The following is a 15,875-nucleotide window of genomic DNA, read 5'->3' on the forward strand; positions in this document are numbered from 1 at the left end:
TGAGCAGCTGCTTCTCGGAAGATAGATCTCGTCGACCGTGGTGGCTCAGCGTGCCTATCGATCATGCGACTTTTCTCTAATGAATAAAGCCCCACAACATGAACAAGTCGTAAGGAGTATTATCAGTCAGACTCTTTTTGAACGGAAGGAACCTAATACCATGAGCTGTGACTGGAAGTTCTTTTGTTAACGTTCTTTTTAGAATGTCCCAAAAATAAAAAGCGTCACGACAATAAATAAAACAATGCTCTATAGTGTCAGGTTGGTTGCAGAGTATACAATTCACTGTCCAGGGTACGTATATTGATTTTTCATTCAGCCACGTTTTCACTGGCAGCATGGAAGTGTGCAGTTTAAAGAAAAATGTTTTCGCTGAAGGAGATATACACATTCTACGTACACAAAATAATACATCGTGACCAGGCAGAAGCAAATATGGTTTTCTATGAACATTATCGGGAAAAAGGTTATTCACAAGTGCAGCGGTTACATTTATTCTGTCAATAGTATACAAATACTCCAAGGTAAACCTGGCTTTCAAAAAACTGACGGTATCAACAATTTATTTTAGGAATCTCCGCAACGGCAATTCCTTAGCAACGCTTGTTGTGACATGAGTAAAAGGAAAGTGGTAACATAGACAATTACGAAGAACCGCTAATAGAAATGGGTGGCACACATCCTTGAGGTAAAAAAATCGCAACAGCAACTGTCGCACGAACAAATGCACAAGGCCGAGGCCACCCTTTTCAAGTGGAAGAAAAAGATTGTCTCTTCTCATGAGTTCCCAGGAAAAGCTCAAAATAAAGCAGGCAAATATCCTATGAAAGGCTTGAATGTGTACCCGAGAGCAATGCAACACCTGCAGAATATAAATAAGCTTTGATACAAGGAATATATTGCACGCTTTCACTCTGGCAAAAATGGAAAGCTCCCGTCCGTGCCATGCTGCCACCTTTCAGTGGATCGTAGTTATCATAGCGGTCCAGTGTGGGCCACTGTTACGATAGTTATCGAGAGGCACACCAAGGTATTTCATAGTAGTCGCATTCCAATGAATATTTGCAAAGACTGAAGGAGTTCGGGCCCACATGCCTAGCCAGAATCCACTACTTTTATCAAAATTTATGCTGGCGCCAGCAACTTCACAGAAACGTAAAGTAGTGTTGACTGCTTCTTGAACGCTGGACTTATCAGCACAAAAGAAGGCAATCTCATCTGCATAAGCTAGAACTTTACCTTCCTCAGCATCATATCGGTAACCTCTTATGCTAGGCTTTAGAAGCACACTTAAACATAATGGTTCCAGATAAAGTGCAAAAAGCAAAGGTGACAGCGGACATCCTTGACGTACAGCTGAATTTAACTCTATTATATTGGAAAGTGTGCGATTTACAATTAGCCTTGTTGTGCACTTCTTATAACAGAGTGAGATACCATTGTGTAGTAGATCACCCTACTGCTGGTGTCTTAGGAGCCGGAACAAAAAGGCATGCTGTACCTTATCAAATGCTTTTGGAAGGCCTATTTGAAGGAGGGCTACTTGGTCAATGCTACCATCAATAAACTCAAAAACTAAACGTGCAATATGAATGTTTGTCTTTATAGAGCGACCACAAATTCCACATGTTTGGTGGTCATCTACACATTTAGTAATCACTATCTGTAGCCGATTTGTCAACAATTTAGCAAATATTTTGTAGTCAACGTTACATAACGATATAGGCCTGTATTCATTAACTCTCTTTAATGCGTCAGGATCAGCACTTTTGGAATTAATGTTGTATGGCTCTGATAGAAAGAAGGAAGAAGTTCACCACGGCCATAAGCCTCTTTAAAAAGTTGCTCAAGGAATGGTATCAGAAGTTCCTGAAAAGCTATGTAAAATTCGCCACTAAGGCCATCTAGGCCAGGAGTTTTGTTTTTCTGCAACATTGTTATTGCAAATCTAATTTCCTCTCTGGTTATTGGCCATCTACAGTGAGTCTATCATCATCTTGTAACTGAGGCACAAGGGCAATGAAGTGGTTAGCTTCTTCCACAAAATTCTCCTGAAGCTCAGCCGCGGTGAACAAACATTTGTAATAATCTTCAAATGCGGCTCTTATTTAACATGTATCTGTGCAAAGGGAACCCCGCGACTCAATATGCAATATCTGTTTACATGCAGTATCTGTTTAAAGTGCATATCTCTTTTCATCCCCGAGGGATTTTTAGTGGGTTCCTCTTCAGTGAAATGGGTAACATGGGAACAAATCTTAGCTCCTCTGTATAAATCTGTATCATGTTTTTGTATCTGTGCTCGAATCACATTTATCTCGTCCCCGTACAATCCCGGCTGTTGACTTTCAAAAGTACGGAGCTTATGAAGCAAATCATAAAGATAGCGTTTTTCAGCTTTCTTTCTTTGCGCCATTTCGCACGAAATACTAATGGCCTGATAGTTGACTCTTTCTTTGAACCTTTCCCATCGAGCGAAAATCGGCAGCTATCGACACTGTGTTACCTCTTGTACCGATTATTTTACAATTTAACAAAACAATCTTCGCGCAACAACTGTACGTTAAGCTTCCATAGGTCCCAGTTTAGAATGGTTTTACGAAAATTTTCAGGCCCCCAAGAGACAGTGACCAAGCAATGGTCTGTAAAAAAATATGGGATTTACATCATAATTATGAATGTGAGACCATAAGCTTAGAGATACATATACATGGTCAAGCCGAGCATGAGAGATGCCTTGAAAGTGCGTGTACCTTACCGAGGAAGGTGCATGCACTCCCACATCTATTAAATTGTAGTCATTCAATAGTTTCTGCAGTAAGGCTGCACTTGCATCATAACGATTTGTTATATATGAATGATCTCTCGCGTCACAAACAGAACTAAAGTCTCCAAAAACTATCAAAGTTCTGTCAGTGTTTAGCAGCGAAGTTAAAGAGAGGAAAAAAGAATTCCTTTCATTCACTTTGGAGGGAGCATAGACACAGATAAACCTCTAATTATGGGAATGAAAAGACAAGTCGAAACAAATGAGGCGTCATTGTAATCTCAGAAAACTTCCAGTGCAAGATCGGCGTCACGAGCAGCGGAAATCTTAGCCTCTCGCACTGCAAGTACATCAATGTTGTACTGCTCAAGCACGTGACGCAACTGCCACTCACGCCTTACATTCCTCAAGCCAAGTACGTTCAGTGTCGCTACGCACATGGGAAACGTTAGCGCGGTAGCCATTTTGCTATCTTAGAACTTTTGTAGGTCACCTATAGCCACAGGGCAACCTGTGGGTTTACCTCCTTTGCACTTTTTAGGAGCACTTTCCTGAGGACGCTGGCATAGGCGGCGCGTCTCTCGGTCCTCAAAGAAGGTGACACGTGGACCACATGAAGACACTTGCTGTGTCGTGTCTGGCGCACTCGTTGTTGCTTCATTGGTGACCGGTGCCTGACGTTTCCTTGTCTGACCGCTATCCATTCCTTCTTGTTCCTCATTGTCAGAAGGCTTGTCTTTAAGGTCTTCCAATTGGTGTTCTTCTGCAGCATTGCATTCATTAATGCCTTCACTGGCGTTGTTAGCGGTGTTATTTTGCGTGCCAAGGGTATCCATGGACAAGTGTTCACTTTCCTTTAAGGTACTTTCTGCTCCTCCCGCTGCTTCTCCTGTCGCATCAACTACCTCAGTGACATCCATAAGGTGATCCAGAAGTTGCTCTTCTGTGCCTCGGCCAGAACGGAGTTTGTTGGCATAAGTTGACCCGCAGGCATCCGACGAGTGCCAAAACGCTGGCACTGCAAGCACCTCGGTGTTTTGCACTGTCGACGTACATGCCCCACTGGCTTGCACCGAAGACGCAGCGGAGGCCTACCGGGAATAAGTACGAGGAATTGGTGGCCATAGATTGACATAAGGTGTGGTATTGAGCTCACAGTGTTGGTGTCCTTGAGCTCCAAGGCAACGTCCCTATTTGTTGTCTTCTATTGTTCCATTCCTGCACATCTCCATGCCTCTCTTTCAACGGACTTCAGAACGCCGTAAGCTTGGGACGCCTTTTCAACACGTCGCGATTCAAGATGAGGCGGAAGCCAACGAAGTTTCAGCCTAATATTCTTGGTTTCCGGATCTAGCAACATGCCCTTCAGCCCTTTTACACGGAGCTCACCACAAGTGACGAGTTTCTGTTTCACCATGCTGCTTGCACACGTAACCATCCATACATGGCTCATTTGATACTGGCCAACTCCTATAATGTCCGCTGTGCTCACCACTTAACGAGTTCGCCGTCTAATGCTCCAACCCATTGAAAAGCTTGTTCTTGTTCACCTATTAACTGTGACGCATACACACTTCAGCCGTAATTTCTCATCGTCGAAAAATGAACAATTGGCACAACATTTGTTGCAAATGTTTAGCGGATACGACGATTCTCAAAAGAATGACGAGAAATAGCCTAGAAAATGCCAGCTTACTACTCTAAAGTTTTTAAATTAATTCCGTAGTGGGTATCAAGCAAGTGTGCTTGCAGTAGTTACCCAATGAGGGTTTTGAAGAAGCTCTGAAAGGCCGCTCTTCTAGCTTTTGCTGTGATTGAGCTGCGCCTTTCGCGCAGGCCTTGCCTTCTTTTTTTTCACAATTGAAACCAACGGAAAGGAAATTTGATGCATCGTACATGCCTCATTCTGATGCCTCATTCTTCGTTCATCTCCAAGATCAAAACGAAGTAGCTTCTGTTATTTTAACATTGCGTAACACTGCTTATCGTATCGATAACATATCAGCCCACACCATCAAACTTGTTAAAACAGCATTTTACTAGTAGTAGCATATATAATAAATATCATATTTACAACTGGCATATGTCCCTCTAAGATGAAAATTGCTAAACTTACTCTGCTGTACAAATCTAAAGAAAAACACAGGGTAGAACATTATAAAGCAATCTTGGCACTTCAATTTTTAGTAAAGTCCCTCAAAAGTTAATTTGCATTCGGATGATGAGTTACTTGGAAAAGTTCAAATTTCTTTCGCCCCACCAATTTGGTTTCTCAAAAAAAGTTGCTTGACGACAACGGCAATTTCAACGTTTATTGACAGTATAAGGGAAGCGATAGATTTCGGTTTATTGGTAGCAGGAGTTTCTATTCACTTCGCAAAGGCGTTTGACTCCTTAAATTATGATATCATTAAATCTAAAACTGATTGTCATGGCATTGCTTGAATGCCTCTAGAACTCACCAGCAGCTACACTAAAGACAAAACACAAATCACTCATATGGGCACGTTACAATCGTTTGCAACATTCGTTAATATTGAGGTGCCACTGGGCTGCACACTGGATTAGGCTCACAGCTATACAAGGCTATATACTGCGCTACTTTATGCGGATTACACTAAGGTGCTAATTTCTGATAGGAACAAAACTTCGTTAATTACCAAAGTATGCTAAATTTTATAATCTCCACCGCTGGCACACAACCAATGAGGTCACACTTATTCCTACGAAAAGTGTATTCATTAATTTTAACGCCGAAAAGTTACAAACCTTAGCATAGAATGACGTAATCTAGAACAGCTGTTTAAATTAGTACAGCACGCCACTCACATGAAATTCCTGGGAATATACATAGATTTCCACCTGAAATTTCATTTACATGCTCACATTGTTGTTCAGAAAGCCTCATGCGGATTGCATCGGCTTTGTAAGTGTTAAAACTTTTTTTCAAGCGAAATACTACGCATTATTTATTATGCATTCATTCATTCACACATAAAATATTGCATTGCTATATGCCCCGCCGTGGTGGTCTATAGTGGCTAAGGCAGTCGGCTGCTGGCTCGCAGGTTGCGGGATGAAATCACGGCTGCGGCGGCTTCATTTCCGATGGAAGCGCAAATGTTGTAGGCCCGTGTGCTCAGATTTCGGTGCACGTTAAAGAACCCCAGATGGTCGAAATTTCTAGCACACCCTCCCCTATGGCGTCTTTCATAATCATATGGTAGTTTTGGGGCGTTAAACCTTACATAGCAATCAATTGCATTGCTATATAGAGTAACCCGTACAAATCTCACCCTAAATCTGCCAAAATTATCCAAAAAAGAGCTCTACGCATAATAATGCCTTATAATGCCAATGTAAGAGGTGATGACTTGTTTCAGAATTTTGAAGTATTAAGTGTACACAATCTTGTCACTTATAATATTGCATCTTTAATATACAGAATACTTCATATCAGTCTCAATATACTACCGGTGTCCCTTCGTAAGTAACATCGAGCTACCGAGTGTTTTTCACGCATCCGACTTTTGCTACCAAAAATAAATAATAAATATGGTCATTCAGAGGAAGTACCATTTGTAATAGCCTGACTGCTACTCTAAAAAAGCCCCGTCACTCACCTCTTTCCTTGCACAAATGAAAAATTTGATCTATAATAATTCATCCATTTAGAAAGATTTCTAGTATTGACTTTCGCACGTATTTAAATTAGAATCTTTACATATCATATATTTGCGCCTTTTTGTACTCATTACAACAAATTAACGCGCCTTTTAAGCTTTGCTGGTTTAGTAATATTTACCATCTGCTATTCTGCTATTCTGCATCTGCTATTATGTACCACATAACTATTATGTGGTACGTTATTTTTGGGGTTCTTGATAATAATTACTCCTTAGTTTCTTGCCTATGACAATTGCCATTTAGTGTTTTTTCTGTTAAAATGCCGTTAGATACCCTTTAACAGATTTGCTGGGTCTCTAAATGTGTAATTACATGTACCAAAGGAAAGACCAAACAAAACAGCACACTTCAAACTTCAAACAAACTCCTATACATTCCCTTCACAGGTTACGAGAAGGCGTTCGACTCAGCAAAACATCAACAGTAATGAAGGCGCTACAGAGCAAGAGGATCGAAGAACCCTACACAAGCGTACAGAAAAAAAAATTTACTGTGTATCTACAGCCACCATAGTTCTCTATAAAAAAGTGACACAATCCCAATAAAGAAGGATGTAAGGCAGGAAGACACGACCTCTCTAATGTTATTCACAGCGTGTTTACAGCAGATTTTCAGGGCCCTAAATTGGGAACAGTTAATCATAGGAGTTAATGAAGAATATCTTAGTAACCTGTAATTCACTGATGACATTGCCTTGATGAGTAACTCAGGGGACGAATTGAAGCTCAGGATTACTGAACAGGACAGCGCAAGCAGAAGAGTAGGTCTAAAACTATTATGCCCAAAAAGTAAATTATTGTGCGATAGTCTGGACAAAAAACAGCGCAATGCAATAGGTGGAGAAACACTGGTAGTTGTAAAGGAGTATGTCTACTTAGGACTGGTAGTAAGTGCGGGCCGATCATTCGGCAAGCGTTCTCAAATATGATTGGTAATCTGTCACTAACCCTTAAGAGGAAGGTACATCTGCACCTTGGCGGCACTTATCTACGGAGTAGAAACCTGGAGGCTTAGAAAGGGGGTTCAGATTAAATTGCGGATGACGTAGTGAGCGATAGAAATGAATTGATAGGTGTAACCTTAAGAGACCAGAAGAGAGCTGTGTGGGTCAGGGAACAAACTGGGGTTAAGGATACCATTGTTGAATTCAAGAAGAAGAGACGGATATGGACCGGGCACGTAGCATGTCGGCAGGATAACCCCTGATCATTAAGGGTCCCTGACTGGATTACCAGCGAATGCAAACCTGCGAAGCGGAGAAAGAAGGTTGCGTGGGCCAATGAGGTTGAGATGTTCGCAGGTATAACGTGGCAGCAAAAGGCACTAAACTGGACTGATTGGCGGATCATGGCAAAAGCCTGTGCCCGGCCGTGGGCATAGTCAAGTTGGTCATGATGATGATAATGACGACTAAAGTGTTTATGATGATGATGTTGATGATTATGATATGTTGCGTACGAGTTAGAGATTTACCTATTGAAGCGATGTCGTAGGCACTGCAGTCAAGTAACAATTGACCAAGAAACCAAACAATAAAAATAAAAAATAAAAAAATTGCGGAAGGTTTTTAGTATACCCTACAATTGTAAAACAAAAACTTCTAGATTGTTTCATTGATAACTTTCAGTTGTTTCATAGATAACTTTCAGTATTTAGGCACAAGTGCTAATGGTGAATGATTAGAAATTAAAATAGTTGGGTCATTTGCTAAAGTAATAAACATATATTTCGACGAGTATATCAAAAGATGTGGCCAAGTATGTGGATGATTACAGCATTTCCGTCTTTGTTGTTTTACCACATTAACCGCTATGTAATCTACATAATTTGGCAAGTATTCTAAAATTAGCCTCTCTTGCGCTTACTTAGTATCCAGATTTGCCTGCATGGTATTATTGTCAATTTGTTTCTGTTTTTTTTTAAATCTAACACCAGACCATTTGATACATCTCAAACTACTTTATCCAATAGAACAAATTGCTTTTAGCCAATGCCAGTAAGTCCCGACAACGTTGACCTTTGTGTTCCTGAAAGCCGATTTCGTTCGTTCACTTGTTTCGTGTGCACTCTTTCCCGCTCCGGAGCACGGCACCAGACCTCACTCGTTGTACATGCTAGCTCGGCTGGCTGCATTTCCTGCGCCATGGGCACAGACTTTGCTCTAATTACGCGCCATCAATAGACAACTGCTTGTTTAGCAGGCTGTTCGGCCATGGGGTGTTTTGGCGGTGCAACGTTGATGGTGCTGGCCAGTATAATTGCGTCATTAGTAGGCCTACTGAAATGCACCTGGTCTGACAAAGCATCCGGTGGCTGCCTCCGTCCGTAGTGCATGCAGAAGAATGATGAATCCTCTTGCGGTGTCTTTACTGCACCCTCTGATTGCTCACTTTAACGAAAAGGCCAGCAAACGATGGATAATGAATTCAGTGAAACAGCACTAGCAAAAATTACGAAAAGTGTTGCAGCTTCGCAGACAAGGCGACAACTAAAGGGAGCTGCGGCAGCTGCATTTCCGATGGAGGCGGAGATGTTGTAGGCCCGTGTGCTCAGATTTGGGTGCACGTTAAAGAACCCCAGGTGGTAGAAATTTCCGGAGCTCTCCACTACGGGTTCTCTCATAATCATATGGTGGTTTTGGGACGTTAAACCCCACATATCGATCAACTAAAGGGAGAGCAGAGCCAGCGGTATCTCTTGATTCCCCTTTCATTCCTTTCTTTCCTTTTTATTGTATGCGTTGCTTTTGATTTTCTTTCACATTTACCTACCTGCAAAGCACAAGACAACCCACATCATCGCTAGGTTTTGCTCGCGGTCCAAAAAAAGCAGAGTTTGCTAGCAAAGCAAGGAAGGCCAGGATGACAGCGGGGATGACTGGTTTCAAAGAAAAATCAGATGAGCCTGTGTTTGTAAACGAGCACCTCACACCAGAAAACAAGCGACTATTTGCGCAGGCACTCGCAATCAAAAAAGAAAAAGGCTGGAAGTATCTTTGCACGGACCGGTGCACTATCAAGGCTAGGAAGACTGACGACAGCCGTGTTCACCGCATCTCTAGCACGAATGATCTTGCGATAATTGCGTGAACACGTGAGACAATCCATGCAAGCCTCTTTGCAGCGTAGCCATGGCGGTCAGAGGCTTCACATGAAATGAATATAAAGCACTGATAGCAGAAGAATCACCTGCGTCGTCAGTAATACATTTTAACACGCGCAGCATTCGTAAATACTACGATGACGTTTTTGACTTCATCTCGGTAATCGAGCACAATTTTTCAATCATATGTTTATCGGAGACATGGCTATCAGACAGTGACGGCGATCTGTATGGCATGCCCGGCTACACAATTGAGTATTGCAACCGCAATTCTCAGCGTGGCGGTGGGTCTGCCATTCTTGCCAAATCTTCATTGTCGTACAAACGTCGTTCGGACATATTGTTTACAAGCATTCTATGTGAATCGGTATGGCTAGAATTCGACCGCAATTCCGTGTCTTGAATAACGTTAACCCAATTGTTCCCTCAATTTACCGTTTACCCTCATTTTCCTATTCTGGATTTTGCTGTCAACTTGAAAAAATCCTACACGCATTAGGTTCCGAAAATAAAAATATCATAATATGTGGTGGCATGAACATAAACATATCGATCTAAATAACCAATCTTGCTCTGAATATGTGCGCTGCTTCCTAAGTTTCGGGCTTACCTCCGCAATCAATTCTCCTACATGATTCGACTTGTCTGGTTTGAACACCTTAAGTTATCATATTTTGACGAACATAACAACGTACTACGCAGGCGGGGTTATCGACTATGTATTTACAGATCATTACCCCATCATTTTGCTATTGGGCTCTCAAGACCTCAACCGGAACTTAGAGAGCACTAAATCATCCTTTGACGCTTCGAAATTTGTCGAAATGATCAAAGCCATTGATTGGGCTTTTGTTACAAAGGATAAATGCGGGGAAAAAGCTTTCATTTTATTTTCTACTAAAATCTCCTCGTGCATTACCCAGTGCACGTGTGTTATTACAGTCACGCAATGGTACCGTTCTCCAAGGAAGCCATGGATCAGCCAGGCGTTATTGCGATCGATTACAAAGAAATATAAGCTTAATAAAAAAGTCAGAAGTCAACCATAGAATAATGTCCTCAAACTTCGGTTCCGGAAGTATTCCGATCTACTATCCTCCCTACTAAAGCGTGCTAAGCGCCTCTACTATGAAAATGAAATAACTAAGAACGGTAATGAGTGCAGAAAAAAACTGGCAGTTAATTAAACAGTTTCTCAATGGCGATGACAACCAACTCCCTGTGAAGAAAATAACAAAAAATAGCAACACCTACACTGATCCTAGTAATATAGCGAATGCATTTAGTGACCATTTTGGTGATCCTGCTCACTCGCAAAAAGATGTGTCATTGCTTCCTGCAACGCGTTGTGATCGGTCTTTCTATTTGTTCCCCGCATCGACAGATGAAGTTTTTCAGCTCATTTCATCGCTAAAAACAACTGGCCCAGGATTAGATGCCATCCCTCCATCCAGAATAAAACTAGTATCAAAAGAAGTGTCCCCTATTCTAGCAGAAATTATCAACAAACTGTTCAAAGATGGTACGTTTCCGAACTCGCTTAAGAAAGGAAAAATAACCCTCATTTTCAAAAAAGGCACTCGTGAATGTATTGACAATTATCGGCCCATATGCATTTTACCATTTTTAGTAAAATAGTCGAAAAGCTCTTGTACTCTCAAGACCTATGTCTTACTTAACTAAATTTAACCTATTAACCTCACGCCAGTTTGGTTTTCGACCTGGTTATTCCACAGAGCTTGCACTTCTTCATCTTACTGATCAAATTAAAGAAGCCATCGATGAGGGCTTACTTTTTGGGGTCGTTTTTATTGACCTTACTAAAGCATTTGATACAATTAACTACTCAATCCTGCTACACAAACTTGAATCCTTTGGTATTTCTGATCCTCCCCGTGAACTCATTCGGTGTTATTTATGCGATCAACGTCAAATAGTGAAAATTAATGGTCACCTTTCTTCTGCTAAAATAGTTAACAGGGGTGTTCCTCAGGGTTAGATTCTGGGTCCTCTGCTTTTCTTGTTATTTAATAATGATTTGCTTAGTGTGCTTCAAAGCTCTAAATGTCTGCTATATGCGGATGATACGACTATATTTACGTCCAGAAGCGATCCGATTGCACTTCAAAATGCACTAAACAAGGACCTTATCAGCATTCACCAGTAGTGCTTGAATAATCAACTGCAAATGAATGCTACAAAAACAACTAATATGGCATTTTATTCCCAACAGAAAACGGTTACCTTACCTCTTTCGATTATAATAAGTCATCACACAATACCTGCTCCTGCTAGCACTCGGTTTCTAGGCGTCATCTTGGATAAACATCTGAAGTTTTATGCTCATGCACAGTCTCTTCTTAAAAAGGTTTCTTTCGACATTCATGTCATATTGAAAGCATGGCCATATTTTCACCACATGTTATTCTGTCACCATACTATTCTTACATTCACAGCACCTTTCATATTGCTTATCGCCTTGGGGAAACACGTACAACACACATCTAGATAATCTACGACGCGTCCAAAGCCAAGCAGTGCGGCTAATGACGTTCAGTCCGTACCTTTGTCGCTCCATCCCCCGATACGTTGACCTAAGCACACTTCCCCTTAACGAATTATTTACTTTAAAATTAGCAGTCATCATGTTTCGCCTTATTCACCACGATGTGCGCATAGAAAGTTTCTCACCTGAATTTTTGACTAATAATTTTAGAACTCGGTTCTCTGTGCGTGAGAATTTCCATTTACCTAAAGCTCGCACAAACTACGGGGAAATGGCTGTTAAATTTCCTGGTGTGTCCGTGTGGAACTCAATTTCTTCAGAAATTAAACAATCTTTGACGACAAGCACATTTTGTCGACGAACCAAAATACACTTAATCACTGAAATAACTAGAACATATTAGATATATAGATATAGATGCAATGAGGAAATTGAAATTGGTTCATTTTTTTTACTTTCTGCTTGTTTTGCACTGATTTGATGAATCGTACGTTATATGTGTAATAACAGTGTGGCTACTCCTATAGTGTAATTGGAGATGTGCACCACCTCTAAACAAAACATAGTTTTATGAATGGTTTAGTTCTGCTCTTCTAATTATTGTAGACTTGTTGTTTATATTCGTGTTTTTGAAAATTGGGTAAACTGTTTTCGGTATTTAGAACTTTGTCACAACTAGAATTGTCTGCTTCATTTTATGCATCATCTTATTCGCGATGTGTTAGGAGCTCACCCCGACAGTTTTTACTCTAGGACCTCCTCATGTACTCCACTTATCTGTTCATTTATATGTATGCTTACCCTTAAAAAAACTTCAACTTCAATAAACTTCAACTATCTCTATACCTGTCGTTCTCTCTGTTTCTGTATTTTTTTGCTTTTCTATTCCCTTTGTCCTTCCTCTTTCCTTGTTTCTCTTTATTTCTCTTTCCAAATCTTTACCTATCTTTGTTTCTCTTTGTCATTTCATGTCGTTTGCTGCCTTTCTATTTCTTTCTTTCTGTGTCTGCTTTTTTCTCTTTCTCTGTCTCACTTTATTTTTTCCCCTTTTTTTCGCTTTCAGTGTAGCTCTGTGTATTTCAAGTTTCTGTCTTGTCTGCTTTTTTTTTGTTCTTTCGCCCTCTCTGAGTATTTCGTTGTTTTTTTATCCTGCCAAGATTTTATTCTCCTCATTTATCTACATTCTTCTCTTTCTATTTTTTTCGTATCACATTGTTCTTTTCCTTCAGCTGTATTTCTTGTTTGTTTCTTTCTATCTTTTTCTCTTTTAACTATACTTAACGAGCTCCATTTCACCGAGCAGAGTTCCGTTATACATTCGCACCTGCTGCACTCAGCAGCCGGGCTTGCTCAATTCCTGTGGCACATACCAACTTTTGGTGTACTGCGCAAACAAGAGTTTTTACTCCGCAAACACAGACACACCACAAAGAAAGAGACGACAAGGTGAAAACCACGGCGAAAGTCAACGTTACAGTGGTTAAAGCCACTGTCTGGCATGTATGTGCCACTGTCTGCCGGGAAATGTTTGACGACGTACGCGATAGGATTGAGACATTATTCATTTCTTGACCAGCGTGTCATATTCGTCAGGCCATCGTACACTCCCATGCTCATTTTGGTTAACGCCATGTTAATGGGGTGACCACGAGAGCACCCAAAGGTAAGATGCTAGATAGATAGATATATAGACCCATTGAAGCTATTCTAAGGCAGCATTTTGATATAGCGCTGTAATGCCTATGGTAGTTTGCTCTTGATCACAACAAGTAGTGTAGATGGTTAAACATAAAAATATTTTCAATACGGTAAGAGGGTGGGCCATGAGAGAGAAATAAGTAAAACAAAGACACAGGGAGGTTAACTTAAAGAACTGGTTTTCTACCTTGTACAGGTGTGGGGAAGTGAGGGTCTAAAAGACAATAGAGATAGAAAGATACAAAATAAATTAGGAAAAACGTATGCAGGGCGTTCCGATCACAGTCGTTTGGAGAGGCCGGTTGAACGCAAGAAGCATGACAGCACTTCACAGCCTTCTTCTGCGAGATAAAGACCTGTCGGTTGCGCAGGATTCTTTCTTGCGAAAAAGTCTGGTTGTCCAGTTCGTCAAATGCATTGCAGAGTGACTGTCTCTGCGAGCAGTATTGTGGGCGTTCGCACAGAATATGCCAAGTTGTTTCGTCACTGCCACAATGGTTACATGCAGCAGTGTCGGCCGTTCCTATGCGGAACGCCTACGCATTGGTAAATGCTACTCCCAACCATAACCTGCAAAGCACAGTAGCGTCTCGTCGGCGAAGTTATGGAGGAATTTGAAGACTGAGAGTTGGGTCTAAGGTAAATAATTATGCGTAAATGAAATGTGGTTCGTTTCATTGCGACGTGGTTTGATTGCGACGTTTCATTTCGTTATACAGTCCGAATTGAAAAGTATGGCTAAGCAGCCCACCAAAAAAAGATGACGGACGCTTGAGTCATGCATTTATTAGGAGTGAAGCTGACATGACTTGTATGTATTCATGTATGCAGTAACCACTTCACAGCATATCCACGGAGTGAATGCCGATGAGTGGGGTGAAGCTTTTGAGGGTTTTATCGGCAAAACGTGAGTCATCCGCTTTGACGCACGGACGGACGCATTATTGGACACATGGACGGACACATGGACGGACACACAGGCGCAAGGACGCACGTACGAATGGATGGATGCACGGATGGACGCATGAACGAACACAGGGACGGATGCACGGACAGATGGACAGACGCACAGACGAACGCAAGGATGGACGCACGGGTGGGCAGACGGACGCACGAATGGACTGAAGGACGCTTCACCCCACTCATCATCCTTCACTCCGTGGAAATCTTGCGATTTTTCATGAAGCGCAGGCCTGACCTCGAAAAACATGGGCGCCAGTATAGAGAAATACCAAGCAGATAAAGAGGGGCACTGAGGAGGAATTTTATGTTTTTATAGTAATTTTGAGTTAATGAAAGTTGCGTAAAATAATGCTTCGAAAATAAGAACGAAGTCATGGTTCAATGACGTTCATAAAGGCAAATCCGAGAGAATTCACATACACAAGAAAGAGAGTAAGAATTTATTGGAAGGCAGAGAGGTCAGCCTCAGCTAGTTTACTCTAGCCTGCTACTCTACACAGGGGATAAGGAAAAGGGGGAAAGAAAGAGGGATGAAGGGTGATGATGGGGAGAAGAAGAGGTGGTGCGTATGTACAGTAGCCACTTAGCATAGTACCCTACAGTCTAGTTTCTAGTCCAGTGCTTTTTATAAAGTCTAGAACAGCCTTTGTAGCAGTTTTTGACACTGTTTGGTCGTTCATTGCTGACAATATGTAGCTTTCACTTAATGGTGCTCGTCCGATGCTTGCCAACGTTGCAGTTAGCATTTTTCTTTGCGCCACGTATAATGCACAGTCACAAAATATGTGAGCTATCGTTTCGCGCACTTGGCAGCGTTCACAATTCGGGCTGTCCGCATGGCTGATTAGGTGGGTGTAGTGGCGAGTGAAGGCAACGCCCAGGCGAATTCGGTGCAGTATATTAGCATGTCTTCGGCTGATTTTATCTGGAAGATGAAAAGTCATACCGGGGTCTGTTTCCCGCAGGCGCTTGTTCTGGTGATCTGGTAGCGACCAGTAAGTGGCAGCGCATTCGCGCATCAGTGATCTCAACAATGTGTTGACGTCACTTCGCGAATACGGTACTGTGACGTACATAGGAGCGTTGTATACTGCCGCTCTTGCTTCACTATCGGCTGTTTCGTTGCCAACCAGGCCGCAGTGTCCAGGAATC

This window comes from Rhipicephalus microplus, chromosome 4, assembly GCF_043290135.1.
Source record: "Rhipicephalus microplus isolate Deutch F79 chromosome 4, USDA_Rmic, whole genome shotgun sequence".
Classification (NCBI taxonomy): domain Eukaryota; kingdom Metazoa; phylum Arthropoda; class Arachnida; order Ixodida; family Ixodidae; genus Rhipicephalus; species Rhipicephalus microplus.